This window comes from Marmota flaviventris, chromosome 13 (genome assembly GCF_047511675.1).
Source record: "Marmota flaviventris isolate mMarFla1 chromosome 13, mMarFla1.hap1, whole genome shotgun sequence".
Classification (NCBI taxonomy): domain Eukaryota; kingdom Metazoa; phylum Chordata; class Mammalia; order Rodentia; family Sciuridae; genus Marmota; species Marmota flaviventris.
Genome location: NC_092510.1, coordinates 61784016 through 61792379, shown reverse-complemented (window position 1 = coordinate 61792379; position 8364 = coordinate 61784016).

Sequence of the window (8364 nt, the reverse complement as noted above, 5' to 3'; positions counted from 1 at the left end):
CTTCAAGGGCACTTGGCCTCTCCAGAACCACCTGAAGTCCATGCTTAGCTAGGAGTGACTGTCCCCACCCCACCTCACTCACTGAGTCCCTTCCCTAGCCAATGTACTGACCAGATTGGTCCCACTGTGGTTTTCCTGTTGGTTCATTTCTTTCCTTAAATGATTTGGAGCTCCCGTCTCACAGCTATTCTCATAAGTCAGAGTGAGAATTCAGCCTGTTCTCATGTCATATAAATTTCTTTAGTTTCTATTGTACATTCTTCCATTGAAAGAGTAGTCTATTCATCATCTGAATTAGAATAAGCTGAAAGTCCTTCTTAAAAAATGAACATTCATTCAGGGGACTCTCCCTGGACCTCATGAATCAGAATATCTTTCCCAATTATATTGCTACAGGTGATTCCTTGGTATGCTAATGTTGGAGAACCTACTGCTCTCAGCCAACTCTGGTGATTCTTTAAGGTGTCTGTATTACACAGGATTCTCAAAAAAAGAAACAGATTTAAGAGAATATGAAAATATACACATATGTACAAAGAAAGATTTATAATGGGAATTGGTTTGTGTAATTATGGAGGCAGAGAAGTTCCCCCATTGGCAAGATGGAGATCCAGGAAAGCCAAAGGCATAATTCAGTATGCCAGGAGCTGCCATACTGAACAGCATAAGATGGATGGTTCAACTGAAAGTTCAGACTTTTTGTTCTCCCAGGACTCTCAAACAACAGAATGATGCCCACCCCCCATATTAACAAGGATGGATCTTCTTTACATAGTCTTCTCATTCAAATGCCAATGGGCATCCTTTAGCCTAGTCAAGTTGACATATAAAATTAACCATCTCAGTGTCCTTTAAGATGTAACAATGTGAGAGAGAAACCATATGGAAAAATCAAGGAAGAGCATCCCAGGTGGAAAACTGCTTTTACCACTGCCAAAAGCCTCTATGCCACCCTGTATGAAATACCTACTAACTTCTACTTCCTTGAAAAAGACAGTAAAGCCTTTTATTCTTTAAACTGGCCTCCCCAGTAAATAGATTTAGGATTGGTGGAGGTGATAAGCCAAGACCAAATCACCAGGTCCCACTGCTGCAAAGGTCAGTCCTCTCCCAGATCCTGATCCAGATCCAATGACTTGTTCTGTCACAGAGGACTTTTAGGGAAGCAGGGTTGGGCTGATGAGGGGAAATTGTTTCTTTGCAGAAAGTCTAGCTTTCTTGGATCCCAGGTTTCCAAAATGTTGCTATTCTCCTCAGACAATTTTATCTAATTAACATCTATTTTTCACTCCTTTACATAGTAATCAGCTTTCAATTGCAGGAACCCAGCTGCTGATGCTAAAAAGTACTGGAAAATCAAATTCATACAATAAATCCTTAGATGCCCTTACTGTCTCCTAAAACAAGACAAAGGAATTTGGTTCCTTCACTACTTCTTCTTCCCATTACCTACATACTTTTCGGTTCCCTTTTCAGAAATCATCTTATGACCTTGATTCCATGGTAGGACCTGTTACTGAGGGTCATAAGGAGAGGGTCAAAACAAGAACATAAACAAATATGAACACCAAAAAGGTTATTTATTAAATAAGGGCCTTAAATATTTCCATATTATAATATTTATTTGACTCTAGGAAATAATTTTGAAGAGTGTTCTACCTAAAGATAATATTCATGTATCAACAGAGAACTTTATCCTCTACAAAATCCTCTAGAAAAAAAACCATGGGTAGCAGTTTGCAAATTCCTTAAGTGTTGTAATCATTTGGTCTCTTAAACAAATCTGACTCATGCTTAAGTAAATGACTAATGATTTGGGATAATAATGATTGATATTAAAAGGGTTAAATTTCTGATTCTACCAAATTATTTTGTAATTTTTTTTTTTATTTTTGGCAGTGCTGGGGACTGAATTCACGGCCTCACACAGTGAGGCAAGTGCTTTTTACCACTGAGCCACATCCCCAGCCTATTTTGTAATTTTATAATGCTTTGTCCACCTTCTTTTCATTAAACAAAGGAACAGAGGGAATAAAGCAGAATAAGGAAAAGAGAGGTAAGACAAAAGAAGGCACAAAGTAAGGAAAATGGAGGGAGGGATGAGGATTATGACTTTTTATATGATTAATGTGAAAAATACAAGTACAGCTACAGAACTCGGGGTGTGATTGTGCTATTTTAAATGAAAATTAAGGTGAGAAAAAAAGATTTGATAAGGGCTTCCTCTGTGCTAACTACCTCAACTCTCGGTAAATCCTTGAAAGATGCAGGTATTTACATTGGGGAACTGAGGTTCTATGAGTTTGCATGTGATTAGCAGAGTAAGCACCAGATGCAAATCTGGAATTGAATAGACATGGCCATCCAACATATCTTGTCCCCTTTTTGTGTTATTTTTGGTTGTATCTCAAGACATACCTTTATGTCTATGATTTCTTGATAAATAATTTCTGATTTTAGTCTTTCATTATGAATTCAGCCCCAATTTATAACATTGTTGGTACCAAAAATACATCTACTATACAAAAAAAAATTCTCACACCAGAGTACAGAACAACTACTGAAAGTCAAAGGCGACGCATCTCCTGAGGCATTAATAGAATTCATAAGCATCGTTCTTCCCACAGCAAAAATGGGACATAAAAATCAATGTTGTTTACTCAGGGTTAAAATGCAAACTCCTTACTGTTAGTCTTCTGTCTGCCATGTTGGCAAAGCCCCCAAGACTCAGGAGAAAGCTACTTAATTCTCATCACAAATTTCCTACTTAATCTTAGATATTTTTCCCTAAACTAGATTAATCAATTAGGATCAAAGAAAGAAATTTTTCTTCAGACTAATGTTGAAAGTACTCAACTCGTTTTGAGAGCAACTTCTAGAACAAGAACATTTATAATGGAACTGCTGAGGCCAAGGAAAACACCAGCCTAGGACTGTCAGGAGACAGTGTCTATCTGGCCCAGAATGGTGATCATAAGTCCTCCTTTGCCTGGAAGAGTCCCTGTGCTCAGCAATTTTACAAATAGTGGACCAGTCCGAGTGGCATATTTTTCTTTTATTTTATGTATTCTAATTTGTTTTATGTGATAGCAGAATGCAATTCAATTCATATTACAAAAATAGAGCACAATTTTTTATGTCTCTGGTTGAACACAAAGTAGAGTCACACCATTCATGTTTTCGTACATGTACTTAGGGTAATGATGTCCATCTCATTCAACTGTCTTTCCTACCCCCATGCCCTCTCTCTTCCCTCCCTCCCCTTTGCTCTATCTAAAGTTCATCTTTTTATCCCCCGCTCACTCCCCATCCCCATTATGAATCAGCATCCTTGTATCAGAGAAAACATTTGGCATTTGGTTCTTTGGGTTTGGCTAACTTCGCTTAGCATTATATTCTCCAACTCCATCTATTTACCTGCAGATGCCATGATTTTATTCTCTTTTATTGCTGAGTAACATTCTATTGTGTATATATACCACATTTTCTTTATCCATTCGTCTACTGAAGGGCATCTAGGTTGGTTCCACAGTTGAGCTATTGTGAATTGTGCTGCTATAAACATCGATGGCTTAAAATTCATTTACAACTAAACTGTCTTTGGTGCAAGATTAGGACACATAGAATACTTATGAATATGTTAAAATTTAATAGTCCAAATCAAAATATGTCATTTATATCAGTTTAGTAATATTTTTCCAGTCTGAAAACTGAAGCTAACATTTAGTTTTGATTTGTACATTGTACTTTAACTATTACAGTTGAGAAAGTTCATAATAGTGTTGCAAAGTATGGATTCAACAAAATTAAAATTTCAGGGCCCTACATTCATTTCTTTTTCTTTTCTTTTTTGTGCCAGGGATTGAACCCAGAGGCACTTAACCACTGAGCCACATTCCCAGGACTTTTTATTTTTATTTTTTTAAATTTTTGATACAGGATCCCTCTAAGTTGCATAAGGCCTCACTATGTTGCCAATCCTGTCTTTGAATTTGTAACACCTCCTGTCTAAACTTCTGAAGCTGCTGAGATTACAGGGAAGCACCACCACACTCAGCCACCATTTCTTCATCTGATGTGCTGTCTTCATTGTCATTCATTTAAGATTTGTTTGCTAATAGTACTGTAGTGCTCAATAAAACCACAACAAGTCACCTTTTGAAAATGTACTGACAGAATAGCCAAAGCAATCCTTAGCAATAAGAGTAAAGCAGGAGGCACCATAATACTGACCTTAAACTATACTACACAGCTATAATATCAAAAATACCATGGCATTTGCACCAAAATAGACATGCAGACCAATGGTACAGAATAGAGGACACAAAGACAAACCCACATAAATACAGTTATCTCATATTAGACAAAGGCACCAAAAACATATATTGGAGAAAAGATAGCCTCTTCAACAAATGATGTTGGGAAAACTGGAAATCCACATGTAACAAAATGAAATTAAACCTCTATCTCTCACCATGCACAAAACTCAAAGTAGATAAAGGACCTAGGAATTAAACCAGAGACACTGTGTCTATTAGAAGAAAAAGTAGAGCCAAATCTTCATCATGTCCAATTAGGCCCCAACATCCTTAATAATACTCCTATAGCATACTAATTACAATCAAGAATCAATAAATGAGATGGATTCAAACTCAAAAGCTTCTCAGCAAAAGAAACAATCAGTGAAGTGAATAGAGAGCCTACAGAATGGGAGCAAATTTTTACCACATGCATATGTGATAGAGCACTAATCTCTAGGTTATATAAAGAACTAAAAAAAAAAATCTTTACACATACACACACACACACACACAATCCAATCAATAAATGGGCCAAGGAATTGAACAAGAAGGTGATATACAATCAATCAACAAATATATGAAAAATGTTCAATATCTCTAGCAATTAGAGAAATGCAAATCAAAACTACTCTAAGATTTTATTTTATTCCAGTCAGAATGGCAGCTATTAAGAATATAACAACAATAAGTGTTGGCAAGGATGTGGGGAAAAGGGCATACTCTTACATTTGTTGCACCAATTTGCAGTCCCACCAGCAATCTGGAAAGCAGTATGGAGATTCCTTTGAAAACTGGGAATGGAACCACCATTTGACCCAGCTATCCCACTTCTTCGTTTGTACCCAAAGAATTTAAAAACAACATACTACAGGGTGACATATTCTTTGGTCATTCTATCTGTAAAACACAAGAGCAGACACAAATGTAGCTCTCTCCCAACTTCAGTTGTCCATGATTAGAACATGGGATATTAATAAAATATAATAAGACCTTAATAAAGCTAGAGCTGATAAATATGGTTATCTAATTTACAAAGTATTGAGACAGCACTCATTTTTGTTTCTCTGATATGGAAGATCTTCAGTTTTCAAAGTGAGGTACAGGAGTTCAGCAAAGCAGTAACAGACCTGGGTTAGTTGGAATCCTAGCTCTGCCCTTTACTATCTCAATGACCTTGAACTAGTTGCAATGACCTCCTGAGACTCAATTGCATAACCTGTTAAGGAGATTGAAATAGGATTTGAACTCAGGGGCACTTGACAAGTGAGCCACATCCCCAGCCCTATTTTGTATTTTATTTAGAGACAGGATCTAACCAAATTGCTTAGTGCCTTGCTTTTGCTAAGACTGGCTTTGAACTCTCTATCCTCCTGCCTCAGCCTCCTTAACCATTGGGATTATAAGTGTGCGCCACCACACCTGGCTCTTCTTTTACTTCTCTACAGTATGACCTTGAACAAATAAATTTAATCCAGAGACTTGGTTTTTCCATCTATAAAATAGTAACAAGAACACTTGCTATCTCAGGGGAGGTTGTTTTGAGGACTTAAAAGGAATATAACTATGTTGTTTTAGTCAGTTTTTGTGTCTCTGGGACCAAAATACTTGAGGAGAACAATTTAGAGGAAGAAAAGTTTATTTGGGGCTCAAGGTTTCAAAGGTCTCAGTCCATAGATGGCCCACTCCTTTGATCTGGGACCAACCTGAGGCAGCACATCATTGGGGAAGGGCCCAGTGTAGGAAAGCTGGTCAGCTCGTGGTGGGGTAAAGAAGCCTGGGTGGGGGCACAAGGAAGATGTGCTCTTCTAGGGCATGCCCCACGTGACACACCACCTCTAGCCACACTCCATCTGACTACAGTTACTACCCAGTAAGTCCATTCAAACTAGAGATGAAAAGATAAGATTATAGCTCTCACAATCTAATAATTTTATCTCTGAATATTTCTATATTAACAGTTTTGTGGGGGAACACCTCATATTCACTATAACACATATCATAAATGTTGTCATTATTATAATCATTTTGAAACAGTGGAAAATATGTAATAATGCCTATAAATAATTTGTGCCAAAAAATTAAAAAAAATTAAAAAGGAAAAATATGATAATAATTTGATCCAGGAATTATTAGTTTATATTGCCTTTTCTTCTAGGCATAAACTGTTAGGAGTTAAGAGGCCTAGTTTAAAAATCAGTTTACTCAACAATAACTGCTGGCAAGGATGTGGGGAAAAGGGTACACTTGTACATTGCTGGTGGGACTGCAAATTGGTGTGGCCAATTTGGAAAGCAGTATGGAGATTCCTGGGAAAGCTGGGAATGGAACCACCATTTGACCCAGCTATCGCCCTTCTCGGACTATTCCCTGAGGATCTTAAAAGAGCATACTATAGGGATACTGCCACATCAATGATCATAGCAGCAGAATTCACAATAGCTAGACTATGGAACCAACCCTATTGATGCCCTTCAATAGATGAATGGATAAAAAAAAATGTGGCATTTATACACAATGGAGTATTACGCAGCACTAAAAAAATGACAAAATCATGGAATTTGCAGGGAAATGGATGGCATTAGAGCAGATTATGCTAAGTGAAGCTAGCCAATCCTTAAAAAACAAATGCCAGATGTCTTCTTTGATATAAGGAGAGCAACTAAGAACAGAGCAGGGAGGAAGAGCATGAGGAAAAGATTAACATTAAACAGAGCCGAGTGGTGGGAGGGAAAGGGAGAGAGAAGGGAAATTGTATGGAAATGGAAGGAGACCCTCAATGTTACACAACATTACATATAAGAGGTTGTGATGGGAAAGGGGGGGGAAACAAGGGAGAGAATTGAACAACAGCAGATGAGGTAGAGAGGGAAGATGGGAGGGGAGGGGAGGGGGGATAGTAGGGGATAGGAAAGGTAGCAGAATACAACAGTCACTAATATGGCATTATGTAAAAATGTGAATGTGTAACCGATGTGATTCTGCAATTTGTATTTGGGGTAAAAATGGGAGTTCATAACCCACTTGAATCAAATGTATGAAAGATGATATGTCATGAGCTTTGTAATGTTTTGAACAACCAATAAATAAATAAATAAATAAATAAATAAATAAAATAAAATATTTCTGGAAAAAAAAAATAAAAATCAGTTTACTTATCTGAAAGCCAAACTAAGACTTCACGTGGCTTTAAATTCAAGTGAAGTTTTCACACAAACATGATCTATGAATTATACTCCTAAAGTGGCTGGGTGAAAGCCTCAAATGACATTGGTTTCTATGACACCATGTTAAATTGCCAGGATTCATTTCTTGATATATGCTGTCTTGTAGGCTCTGAGTTCTTTCATACTTCATCTGTTTTTCACCTTCATTTTTAATCATGAGAATATGTTGGCTGAGCCATGTAATGGTTTTCTTTCAAGACAATTTATCCAGATATGGATGATTAGCAAGTATACTATATGAAGGTAAATATAACATTTATGATAATGTGATTCCCTGGGATTCCAGAAATGTTTATCAAGATATAAACAAACTGAAAAATACTAAAAATACTTATATTTGAACTTCCCTCCCCTATACATATATAAATAGAATATCTTGGTCTTATGTATATATTTTCAACTAAAAGAAACCATGAAATCAATGAAAATATGATTTATTACCTCAATAACTTAGAGTATCAACACATTTTCCTTCTTTCATCTATCTATAGCAATTGATCTGAAAGAACGAAATGAAAAGACATGCCAAAACTACATGAAAAAAAGTATTGGTATAATCATATATGTACATAGAGTGATAATGTATGGTTCATTCTATTGTCCTTCCTATCCCCATACCCCTCCCCTCTCTTCACTCCCCTCTACCTAATCCAAAGGACCTCTATTTTTCCATAGCCTCCCCTCTTATTCTGAATTAGCATCCGCATATCAGAGAAAACATTTGGCCTTTGGATTTTGGGAATTGGCTTATTTCACTTAGCATGATATTTTCCAGATCCATCCATTTACCTGCAAATGCCATAATTTCATTCTTCTTTAAGGCTGAGCAATATTCCATT